This window comes from Lagopus muta, chromosome 4 (assembly GCF_023343835.1).
Source record: "Lagopus muta isolate bLagMut1 chromosome 4, bLagMut1 primary, whole genome shotgun sequence".
Lineage (NCBI taxonomy): Eukaryota > Metazoa > Chordata > Aves > Galliformes > Phasianidae > Lagopus > Lagopus muta.
The window spans coordinates 58,512,158-58,524,712 of record NC_064436.1 but is presented as its reverse complement, the minus strand read 5'-3'; positions in this window follow the sequence as shown (position 1 = coordinate 58,524,712).

Below are 12,555 nucleotides of genomic sequence, written 5' to 3'. Positions count from 1 at the left end.
ACCTTGTCTGACATGGAAGAGGCACATGAAGAAAGGGTGTGCCACTGAACTCCTCCACGTGGAAAAAATGCACCCATTGACATTCACTGATGCTTGCAGAACAACTATAGAGAGCAAACAGTGGATGTGAGCACAGTGAGGCAGTGGGTGGTACGTTTCAGCAGTGACAACAGCGACAGTGGTGCTAGTGCAGGTTTTTTATGAGCGCAGCATGCAGATCCTTGTTTAGTGCTGGTGAAAATGGTGAAAACGTACAGCTAATTGTGGTGACTATGCTGAAAAACAGTGTTTTGTAGCTGAGAATATGCTCTACCAATCAGTGTTATTGTGCTCTTCATATCTGTTGCAGTTTCCATAGAAATAAATAGGAGGCATTATCTATTTAAGTTGGAATGTTCATTTGAAGAAAAATGCTCTAAATAATTTTGAAATGAGACCTCAAGAAGAGGAGCTTCAATGCTGTATGCTGGGGGTAAAAAACATCAAACATAATAGATTGCATCTCTTTTTCTTGGACAATTCCATCTTTATCTTTGACAGTCAGAGGGTAGCAATACCTTTCCTTGTATTGACCTAAGTTATTGTAAACGATGTGGATATCAACCCCATTCATAGCAGTGCAATATCAACATAACTGGTAGTGTTACATTCTATAAATGGTCATCTAAGATGTTTTCTTTGTCATTAGCTTCAGAACGTAATAGTGGATTTGAAAATTACCTGCTGAAACCAGGAATGATTAAATGCATTTTTTATTTGTGAATCTTCTGGTTAATGATTAAATTTTTAACCTGCATGTCCCAGCAGCACCCTGTGATGCCACCTTCCCTTTGTGGGACAGAACCAACAGTAAAGAAAAAACCACATTTGAAAAACTCCTTTATAAATGGCCCAGAATAATCAAGAGAGACTGTAACTGGTTATATTTTTTTTTTCCAAAAGTAGAGGAAAAAGACATACACAGAAGTTTTCTGTAAAAGCCAGAGGCAACGAACAAACACAGAATCTGTAAAACAAGCAGTAACCACTATATTGATTTATCTCTGTTGTGACTGATCTCTCTGATATAGAAAAGGGATTTTAGCACTAGGGCAGTGAAATTTGCTGAAATGGCTATGACAGCTGAGTGTACGTTTCACAAGCTTACCAGAGGCAGAGGTGGCAGGTGGCTTCCTGCCTACATTTGTTTTTCTTCCCCTTACTAGCTCAGATGTGTGTTCCTTAGGGTTCAGATACAATTCCAATCAACTTAATGAAATTTGCAGTGCCCTGAACTTTCAATATGGACTCCTCTATTTTTTTCATTTTCAGAATATCTTAAAGAATCACATAAATACCATAAAGAAGTATAGAAGTAAAATAAGCTAGATATGATCATTTAATTTGGTCTGATTAAGGCTTTTCTTACCAGCTAATTATCACATCACAGGATTAAATTCACTACAAGTCATCCTGTAAGGATAAATATTTTTGGATTAAGGAGAACACAGAATTAAAATTAAAAAAAAAATTAGGCTAAAGCTTAAAATCTGATTTGGCTGTGTGTGAACATGAAATGAAAACCTTGCGCAGTGTTCAAACCTTGCTGCACAGCAAGGTGAAATTTTAATCAGTTCACTTACGGTTGTTTTCATGAGTCGCTATGTCCTAATTCACATTAAATGAAAATTACCTTTGAAATATTAGAAACAATGTTAAAAGAACACAAAGAATAGCATATGAACATGTTAGTATAGGGCTGTCCATATTCCACATCAAGTGCAGCATTTTCTCTCCAAAAGCACCAAATGAGGAACATCTCTTCTGTTTGATGGCAGTTTTGATAGACAAACCACTCAAGCAGAGGAGCAATAATGCTGGTTGGCAATTTCCACCGTATTGCCTGGCCAGATTCAATCACAAGACCTCAAAACTTAGTGCTGCTGGCTAGAAAAATGGGTAGTGAAGCTAGGAATACATTAATTCAATGTGTCATATATTGAATCATGAAATCATTAAGGTTGGAAAAGATCACTGAGATCATCTAGTGCAACCATCTGCCCATCACCACCATGCCCACTAAACCATGCCACTTACACGCACAGTCTTCCAGTGAAAACCTTGTTGAATCATTATTAAAGAACAATTCTATTCTCACATCAAATACCATACGGTAGGGCTCCCTTTCTCTTCTCTTTGCGAAGTGGCCTAAAACTGAGCTCCACAAGGAAATATCCTCTTCACTTTTGCAAGTTTGAATGTTCAGCTTGGCTTTCTGTCTGTTGTTAATTATTATGTACTTTTTTTCTAAATGAAGGACTTTTTTCATTCTTAAATTTCAAGTTTAACTTTTAGAACAGTTTCTTGTGGAGTATCCCAGTGCAATCTCTATGAGAGAGAACATGACAGGACAAAACAATTACATGACCTGTATTGCACTAATGGCCCCTTGGGTACTTCCATATGGCCAAAGCATGCCAGGCAGCCTATGGGCCTGCTTCTCCACCTTTGAAGACGACCTGATCCAGAACAGCTATCCTCTTTATTTTTATTTATTTATTTATTTAAAGTTCAATCACCTATGTTTGACACTGCATCACTCTGGGCAGATTTGCTGTAAGATACAAGGAGTGCAGCATTCTTCTTCTGTTACACACAGACTCCAAAATAGCTGGAACAATCATAACTCTGCGTTTTACCTCAAGTGAACTTGTAAAACTCATTATATTTAATGAGAGTTTCCTAACAACAAAGAATTTATGTGGGCCCAACTGTCATGCTTCTGAGTCATGCTACAGTGATTTCTCTTTTAAGTAGATTGGTGTGTTTGGTGCATACAGTGGCTATTTCAAAAGGCTAAAAATTTGTTCTGCTGTGAGCTAATTTTTCTTATAAAAGGAGAACAGGAAGTGAAATAGATATTCCCTAGTTTTATCTAGATTAAAGAAAAGCTAATTTTTGAACCAAAGTGCAATAATGGATGTGATTTGATTGCAGAAGTAATAAAGTAGCTTCTTCCAAACCTGTGGATCTTGTCATGCAACTTACTGAAAAGCCCTAGACTGATCATGGCAACAAATGTTATATTGATATACTCAAAAACATGCAAGAATCATAATTATTGTATACTAATAAAGAAGTTCAAGTTCTTAAAATTGTAGATCTTACTGTCATATCTTTTATTTAACTAGCTATTGTTGTTAGGAGGACCTTACAGCTGAGGGTCATGATACTGAAATTGAGACGTGTGAAGTGTAGGAAGTGCGCTCTTGACCTACATGCAGCGTATCTCTGAGTGGAAAACAAACAAGCCTTTCCAACCCATAACCTGATTTAACACTGCGCCAAATCTTTTGTCTCAGTGCTGGTCTTAACATTGCCATGCTGTGGTTGCATAAAGATGCCACAGCTTTCTGGTTTTTTTTAATTTCTCCTACTGCTCATTAAACTTAAAATTGTACTCCAACTGTATATCTTTGAAACAAGTGAAAAACAAGCAGCATGCACAGGACTCCACAAGGAGTCTGGTTTGCCTTGTGAACTCATTTTTTGGTATTATTTCTTGTTATCTTTTGATGACATTTTGTCCCAAGGGCTGCACAGCATTCATAATATTGACAGGAAGACTCCAAATAGCTACTCAGAAATGCATTAATGTACAAGATACCTGGACTAATGATGAGGACAGGCTCATTCCTTCTGGAGTGAGTGGAGCAACAGGTACCAGTGAAATACCCTAGTTAGTAACTGAGCTACAGAGGGGAAGAGACACCCTGATTCTTCTTTTCTGGTATTCAAGGATTGCGGTGAGAAATCATGGGCAAAGTGAACTGAAACCTATCACAAAATCCTTGAGTACATGAAAAGACTAGGAAGGCTGAAATTTATAGTACCATATTTTTCCCAGGGAAAAATCCCTCATTTTTTAATGAATAACTATGACCAGAGGCAGCACCCTAGTTAGTTGTGAAAAGATTAATGTCTATTCACTTTGTTGCTAGTTCATAACTTTGATTTGGTTACACAAGTTTCATGCTGACGTGAATTAAACTGGAGCTGAATATAACTTAGGGAATACAAGAACATTGGCCAAGCACATCCTTTATCACACACACACACACACACACACACACACACACAAGAGTAAACAGCATGACAGACTTTATCATCAGTCTCAAAAGGTAGTTCACAGTTTGTGTTCCAAGGAACTGTGAAATTCAGGAAGACTAATCTAGACCATTTCAGATTTAGCCCCTATTTCCAAAATTGCTTACCCACATAAAAGTATGAAATATGTTTTCATGAACATAATTTAAATACAGACAATCTTAACATAGACAAATATTCTGTTTGGATTCTAACATGAAACCAGATTCTCAAGACTGGTCCTTACTCAAAGACACTCGAACAAATCAGACTGGCTCTTCCAAAGAGATGATCATGAAGTTACAAAAGTCAGGCTTTGACAAGTATGCTATTTAAAATTTGTTTGGATTGCTGAAGTAACAAAGTATCCTGTTACAAAACCACTGCACCTTGTAATGCAACTTTGTGTTACATGGTAGACATGAACTTAAAAAAAAAAACAAAAGTGTGCAAAAAAAAAAAAAAAAGTCAAGCAATTCTAATGGCTGTGGCACACCCACAGTGAAAAGGACCTGAGAAGAAACAGATAAACAAAATGCTACCTTTACTTTTTCACTTGTTCAATGATTATATATTTATACTTTTATATCTTTACTTTTTAATGTCAGTATAACTTGATCAAAATTGGCTTTTTCTGGCATCCCGAGAGATTCTTTATCCAGCCAGTTCCTTTACTTCATTGGTTTGTGAGTCCAGCATGAAGAAACATGCCTGCCTTCATAATGATCTGGGGTTCTTGGTCCTATTTACACTCTGGTGTGTAACATGAGTTAGAATAATATTCTCCCTAAATCAGAACTGCTGCTTGAAGCAGTTACAATGCTGCTAAATAATACAGGGATAAGCTGCAACCTAGAATACCACAGTGACTGTCAGTCTGTGGCATGACGTTGGTCTGTGCCAATTAGCCCATATGAGGCAAGAAGGGCCTAGTCAGGGAGGCAGCAGGCTGTAAGGAGCACTCCCAATAGGCACTGTGGATAAAAGAGTGCCAGGCTTGCTTCCTCCACCTTCCATGACCCCTTCAACTTTATCCAAGCAGACTTTGCCCCCTCAGCAACGGCATGCAGCACACCCAGGTCATGTCATGCAATCAAACTGTATCCCTGATGGGTTGCAACACAGCACTCACGTTACCTCACTTTCAACTCAACATTTTGTCTTCAAAGCCCAGAAATCGATGCTCAAGAGAGGTGCAAATCTAAGCACTACCCGGTGTAGCCCTGTCCAATCTGTTCTGCTTGGCCCTGTTTTTGTCTTGTAGTGTGCAGTCGGGCCTCTCTTACTTAGCAGTATGCAGGCAGCCATACAGGCTTTGACTTCAAGGTTTGTTGGACCTGGTGAGAGTAAGAAACAGCATCTCTGCTGGGGTTAGAGGGTTGGGTCAGTCTCTGTTAAGCACCGAACGGTATAGTTTCATGACCTGAAAACTTAATCTGTAACTAGTAAGAATTTACTGAGTGAAATTTAAATGCCTTTGATATTAATCAGGCTAAATTTGATGACCTAGTAGTTCCTTTGACCTTAACTTCAGTGAGATATGCCACCCAGGGAGCGGCCTCACTAGAGGTCGGTTTGAAGCAAGCTATAGCCCACAGAATTGTGACCTGAATTATTCCTGCAGCAATTATTTTAGCATGACATCATACCATCTTTTCAGTAATAAATGACAGAAAAATCCTTTTGCCTAAGAAAAGAAACCATAGTACTTCTTTTCTAAGAAATGGTATGGCAGCACTGTGACAGATATGGTAATAATAGTATAAAATCAAGTACAGCTTTCTCATAACATCTACTACCATATATGATGTAGAAGTTAACCTTAGGTATAACACGATGGATTGCAAAAGAGACAGGAAAATCATGTGATTATGTTGAGTAGGAAAGAGGAAATTGTCCCACTTACAGCACTGAAAGAAAATAATCTTTCATAATATGATAAATCTGACTAAATCATAAGGAAATTATCAGATGCATTTGATGAGTGGCCACATGTACTACGCAGAACACAGTTTTGGCAAAGCATAACACTGGCAGAGTACCAGCCCTGCTGTGCTCCTGGGACAAGTTTATGTGAGTCAGCATAAAAATATATTGGTGTTGAATACCTCTAGGCTCCTCTTGCACCACAAGAAGTCAGATCCTTTGTGCTGCTTATGGGAGCTGGGTGCATTGTCAACATGTATCTAAAAGGAAACTCCTAAAAATACTTATAATGTGGTAGCTGACACATCGTGGGGGTCCTTTTCCTTATGGAAGGGCAAGTAATCATAAGGAACAAGCCAGACAATAAAGCAAAACAAGAAGTTAAATGGATGAATAATAGTACTAACCAGTTCTACACACTTTCAGTAATGTATAATGTACCAGCATCCTGCTGGTCATGAAAAGCTTGGATATTTAGTAAATTATGTATTAATCAATAATGGAAAAATCCATACAAAAACAGAGGAATTAAATATTTAGGTACAGAATTCAGATTTAAAACCAAGTTCTGTTACAGTGTACAAACCAGTAAAGTTGCCTGGAGAATCCAACAACTTCATCCTACTGGTATCTGCCTGAAAGAGTAATCAAAATTTAACTTAGTTTATCCCGTTAGTAGGCTAGTTTCTATGGAGAAATTAAACCACAATGAGCTGAATTAGGACAATTATGACATATATTAATTTCTCCTGGAAGTATTCACATGCCATTTCTTGTGCTCCTGTTATAATCTAATAATCTAAAGTGTAACAATTTAATATGAACTTTATAACCTGGTGCCAAACCAAATAGGCATATTCATCCAAGAAGAGTATCTATTATACTTATCAGAATCTGGCACCATTTAAAAAACACTCCTAGATGTTACCCTTAACACTTCACTTCCCATTGCCCAAATGTCCATTTTTTTCCCCTTAAAAATATCCACAAAGTTAACAATACTTGCAGAACTTATTCATTTTGGTGAACAATTGGAATGTGACATCCTAAACCCAAGTATTGCAGCATTGTTGCTTACTGTATGATGCAGGTGTCCTAGAGGTTGATATTTACATTCATTTAATGTCAAGATGATAGAGTAGCTTGAACTGAAAGATACCTGGGAAAACAAACTCACCATTCTGTAAATAATCACTCAAAAGCCACTCTTTTTACAACTGTAGCAGCAGTTCTTGATTTTTGGAATAGAGATCAATAATCTGTGCTGTTCATCCTCCACCTTATAGAAGTCAGGCCATTTGGCCTTTGGTCAAGCTGTTCAGATGCTACTTCAAGGAACAAGAAAGAGATACAATGACCTAAGCTGCTTAAATTAAGTAAATTTCCAAAGTCAGGTAGCATTTCAATGCTCCTGGTAGAGCATAAATAATGAAAGCAGCCATGTAGACATCCAGCTATTCTGAATGAGAGATAAAACAGGCACCTATCTGGTAAGAATACTTAAGAAGCAGAGGACTGATTTTTCAGTCTGGAGAATGATCATCTACAAAGATACACTAATCAAAAGTCAAGATGTGGCTGGGCCCAGAAAAAGGTAGTAGGTTTGTTGGCAATATTGTTGGCAAGAGAAACCTGACCAAAACAAATTCTAAGAACATCCTGAGGAAGCCAGAGCCTGGCTGCATGACTGGGAAGGACCTGAAGATGCCACTGCAGATTGCAGAATCTGGGTCAGGAGTAGGCTCATTTGCCAAGTCTAGCTGAACTGCAGGATTACTGCTACTTACTAATTACTGCTAATTATTATTTTTCATCTGCTTGTTCGTTATGGATAAGCCATGATGCCTATCTCTGTGAGAGGACTACTGCTAAGAAGAATTTAGTGAAAAAAATCTCAAGACTTTCAAGGTAGTGGGAACTGACGCTTGTTGATACAGCCCCCCAGGTTATCATTCTTTTTTTCTGTAAAAGCAGAAGCATTAGGTAACAGATGTTCAGATCATACAAACCTGTACTCCAATCACAGCTGACTGACAGGAATGTGACTTGAAACTGTAAACAAGCTTCTTCCTTAAAAGATCACTAATGGCAAAGGGAAGGGTATGTGATCATTGGACTAGATGATTTTAAAGGTCTTTTTCAACTTTAATTACTCTATAATTGATTTGCCCCCATGTGAACACTCTGCAGTTGCCAGTACTCCTGGAGAAACTCCCAGCCCATTTGCACACTTTCATCACGTCCCAAGGTGCCATGGGGTTGACAGGGCACATCCATGAAGTTCTCTCCCCTTGTCCAGCCAACCTCCATGACACTGAGCCTCATTCACACTAGACCCACAAATCAAACAGTTATATTTGCTTTCTTGAACTTTACCTTGGCAATAACTTAACTAAGTTTCTTCATATCCATTGTAGACCATGGTCTCATTTCCTTTTAGGTATCCTGGAATTTCTACAGAGGTCCTCCTGAACACTTTCTGAGATGAACAAACAAAGAGATTTCCCAGTCATAAGCTCTAGTATGAAGGGCCCTTGATAAGACATAAGAAGAGTCTTATCAAAGACGACAGTTCCAAGAGGTGACCTCCAGCTAGAGATGCCCTGTAGATCTATTATTCTTAGAGCACAATAAACTGTTCTAGTAAGATGGTGAGATAATGGCTGGAATCATCAAAGCCTGTCAGCCTCTCTCTACTTTCCTGTCAGAAATGCTGCATGTAAGTGGGTGAAGCAACCAAATTGCCTACAGAGACTACTGTATGGAAGTGCTTCCTCTTCTTTGGTGGTTCTGACCATCAGTGAGAAAGAAAATAAGAGTGGTTGAATGGCAGTTCAACATTCGACAAGCATAGTGCAAACCTCAATTTTGCTAGCCACCTCCCATGTGGGCAGGAATGTTGTGCTCCACAGTTTTTCTAGTGTATTTGCTTCTTCAAGTAGCCTGGAGACAGTTGTGCTGTCATGAGACCTGAGTCAGTTCAGGGATTCTTTTCTGGGTTAGTGCCCTCAGAGCAAGCTGCTTGTGGCACATCCCTGTCCTATGGGCACATCCCATCACTACTGCTCTGCAGCACAACCAAGCCAGTCATACCTGCAGCAAGCTGCCCACAGAACCAAATCACACCCATTTTGCTGTGCCCAGGACTGTAATCTATCCACCTTGGAAGACCTTTCTTTCATATCAGACTCATATCTTTGTTGGCTCAGCTGGTCATTGACTGCTACACAGTCCAGCTGTGACATTTTCTGTCCATTCACAGTTATCAAGGTAAAGTCAGTAGCTCTCTATGGAAAAAGAAGGAAGCTCCAGTTCCTTGTACAATTGATTTTTCTGCCTTGTTTCATACTGTAGATTTTTACTTCCAGTCTCACTGATTCTATAATTTAGACATTAATAAATCAAGTTCTGCAGACAATAACTGATTGTGTTGGTAAGTCACAGACAATGATGTCCCCTGATAAACAGCCTTACTGGCTGATATTTTGTTTCAGTATCAAAGTGACTGTAGGAAGCATCACTGCTTACAGCTTCCTCTTAATTGATGTCACCTCACCGGCTCTTAGTACTGTTCAGTCCTTACAGTGATAAGCGCTAAAGCTCCAACCCATCCAACTCCTCCCACCATCTCCCTCGTTTGCTTCTCCCAGCACTCCTCTCTCCCACACTGCCTCACCTTCTCTTTGATTCCAATTTGATCTGGCATCGCTTTCTCTGCCTTCATAAGACAATATTGCAACAGACTTGCCATTAAACAAATAAATACCATATAAATATAGTATAACTTACAAGTTCATACGTCTGTTACCATCTACCTTTTTCATCTCTTAAACAGGTTTTGCCTGCCTAAGTTACAGCCTCTTTAGGAGTTTTTGTATTGTTCTCCAGAACTCCTAACAGAAAGGACCTTCTTTGCTGACATACTGATGTTACATGGAACACTACTGCCTCCTTGTCAAAGAGAACTCTTCCCAGTGAGGCATAATGACAGCTTCTATGGTACTCTGCCCACTGATAGCTCTGTACAAGTGAATGGTGACAGCAGAAAGCTGGGTGCAGTGCACACAAACGTAACAGGAATGCTATGTTTTATCCAGAGGTGTGAACTGCCCTTATTGCCGACTGAAATCACACATGAGAATAAGTAAATTTTCAAAGCAGAAGCAACTGCAAAGTTTCAGTTGGGATATCATGATCAGCTGAAAACAAGTGGAAATGCAGAAATAGGAAACGCAATTGCTAGTGCTGCTCTGCCACCTGGTGCTGGAGCCATGTCCTAGGCAGTCACTGCACCTATCCTTCTGGCAGTCGCTCCTGGGAGAGGGCTGACACAGCAAGAGCCTCTGCTCTGGATGCTACCAAGATTAACTTTAGCAGTTCACAGAGTACACACACCACATTGCCAAAGTTAACTATCAAGAAGTTATTTGACCCTTTATCACTTTAAATAATAATAAATCTAATTCCCTTTTGCAACAGGGCACCTCTGAAGACTAAGTCACACCTCTTAGAACACAATAGCTACTTGCACAGATGTAACTACTAACACAGCATTTTTATTCAGCATTTATGATCATTATTTTCATTAGTTTTATTTTTCTTATAATTTTTGGTTTTATGTGCAAATAAAAAAAGTGACAAGTACACGTATGATCAGATATGTGTACCTTAACCCCTTCCTTACCTCGATGCTTTGATTTTACCCTTTTCTATGATGCAGATATCTCTGTGGTTGCAAGCTGAAGCATGGCTTACTCTGCTGAGTGCACTCAAGATGTTTTTAACCTCTTAGAAGCAGATTCTCTATGAAGATTATAAAGAATACTCAGCAGAAAGTTTCCCTCCATATAAATGCTGTTGAGAAATCTGTAGAAAGACTCTCTTAGTACTTTACACCAGCCCACTTGCAGGCAGCTACTGCTCCACACCACTTCCCCATCCTAAAACCGCTTTCAGGTAACACCCCGGTGCTGTCACCACTACCATCACTGACTGATGCTGAGAGCTTTGCAGAGCAGCAGCAACCCAACGCTGCCCCCTGGCAGCTCAGTGTGCTGTGAGACCTTCAGAGGAAGCACTGCACACTAAGCCAATTCACTGCTGTCTGAGCCACACAGAGGCAACAGGCTGCATATAAACACCAAGGTACAGAAAACAAAGGTTCACTATACCAACCCCAAAATCACTTCTGTCTTGTGAACACGTGAATCATAGCACAGACTCCTGTTGAAATTGGCACTATGAGTGCTTCTAAGTACTGTCACTCTGAGGACAGCTATCCCATCCCAATGTAATGCTGCACAAGATTTATGAAGTACAGCAAATCCACAGTTGAGCACTGAGCTCCAGCTGACACATTGAGCAGCTCTCAGGTAGTCAGATCTTCTGACAGCTCAGCCTGAACAAGGTTGATAAGCCATGTTTTCAGGGGTTGCTAAATACAGATGACTCAACTGTTCATGTGGAACAGACTTGCTGTAAATCATGCAGACCAGGCAATCTAGAATGACAAGCATTTCTGGGTATCCATGAGGAAATTCCTTTTGGTATCAAGGATAAGCCATACTTTACAACTTTTATCTTTCGTTAGGGGAAATCAAAACAAAATCCTCAAGTCCATATGGTTGGACTCGATCTCTGGAGGTCCCTTCCAACCCCTACAGTTCTGTGATTCTGTGTGATGTGACTCATTGATGCTGAGGCAGTTGGCTGATGAAATTATGGGGTTATTTATCATTCATGGAGGGAAAAGCCAAACAGAACCACCAAAACATGTTTCCCTGGGAAAGCCCAGATAATTGGGAAAAGGCTGACGTACCCACCAAACTGCTGCTACTTAGAAGGAAGATCCAGAGAACTAGTGGCTAGTTTGTAACCACTGCCCTCCCAGGAATAGCATTCTATTAAAATTCAATCCTTAATATTTACAAAACAAAAAAATAGTCTACACAGACTTGCCATGGGCAAATCACACTTGACTACTGCACAGTTTACCATCAGGATGTAAATGCAGTACATTCCCATTCAGACACCTCCTCTCTCTGCAGTTTCACTTAAAAAGAGGGAAGTGTGAGCTGGAAGAATGGATCACTGGGGTCAGGGAGTAGCAGACAACTCAAAATCCAACTGATTTTGTCAGCAGGTAACAAAGTATTCCAGAGGGCAATACTGAAGCAACATAGCCTCCTCCTGCTAACAGCAGAAAATATAGGAGTAGACAGTAAGCACATAGTACAACTTGGGAGTTTCAGGTTGAGGATCAGGAAAAGCTTAACTAGAGCAGATAACTCAAGGAGATCACATGAACTCCATCCTTGTAAGTTTTTTTATGCTTTGGCTGGGGAAACAAAACCAAACCAGCCAGCACACACTTGACCTGATCTAGTACTGCTTACTGCCCCACTTCATGTGTGAGATTAGACAAGATGGAGGAACAAAGAGGACCTTCAGTGCCATTTTTATGAACGTTTCTATTAATAAGTGTAACTGATTTAATTCCTGTCA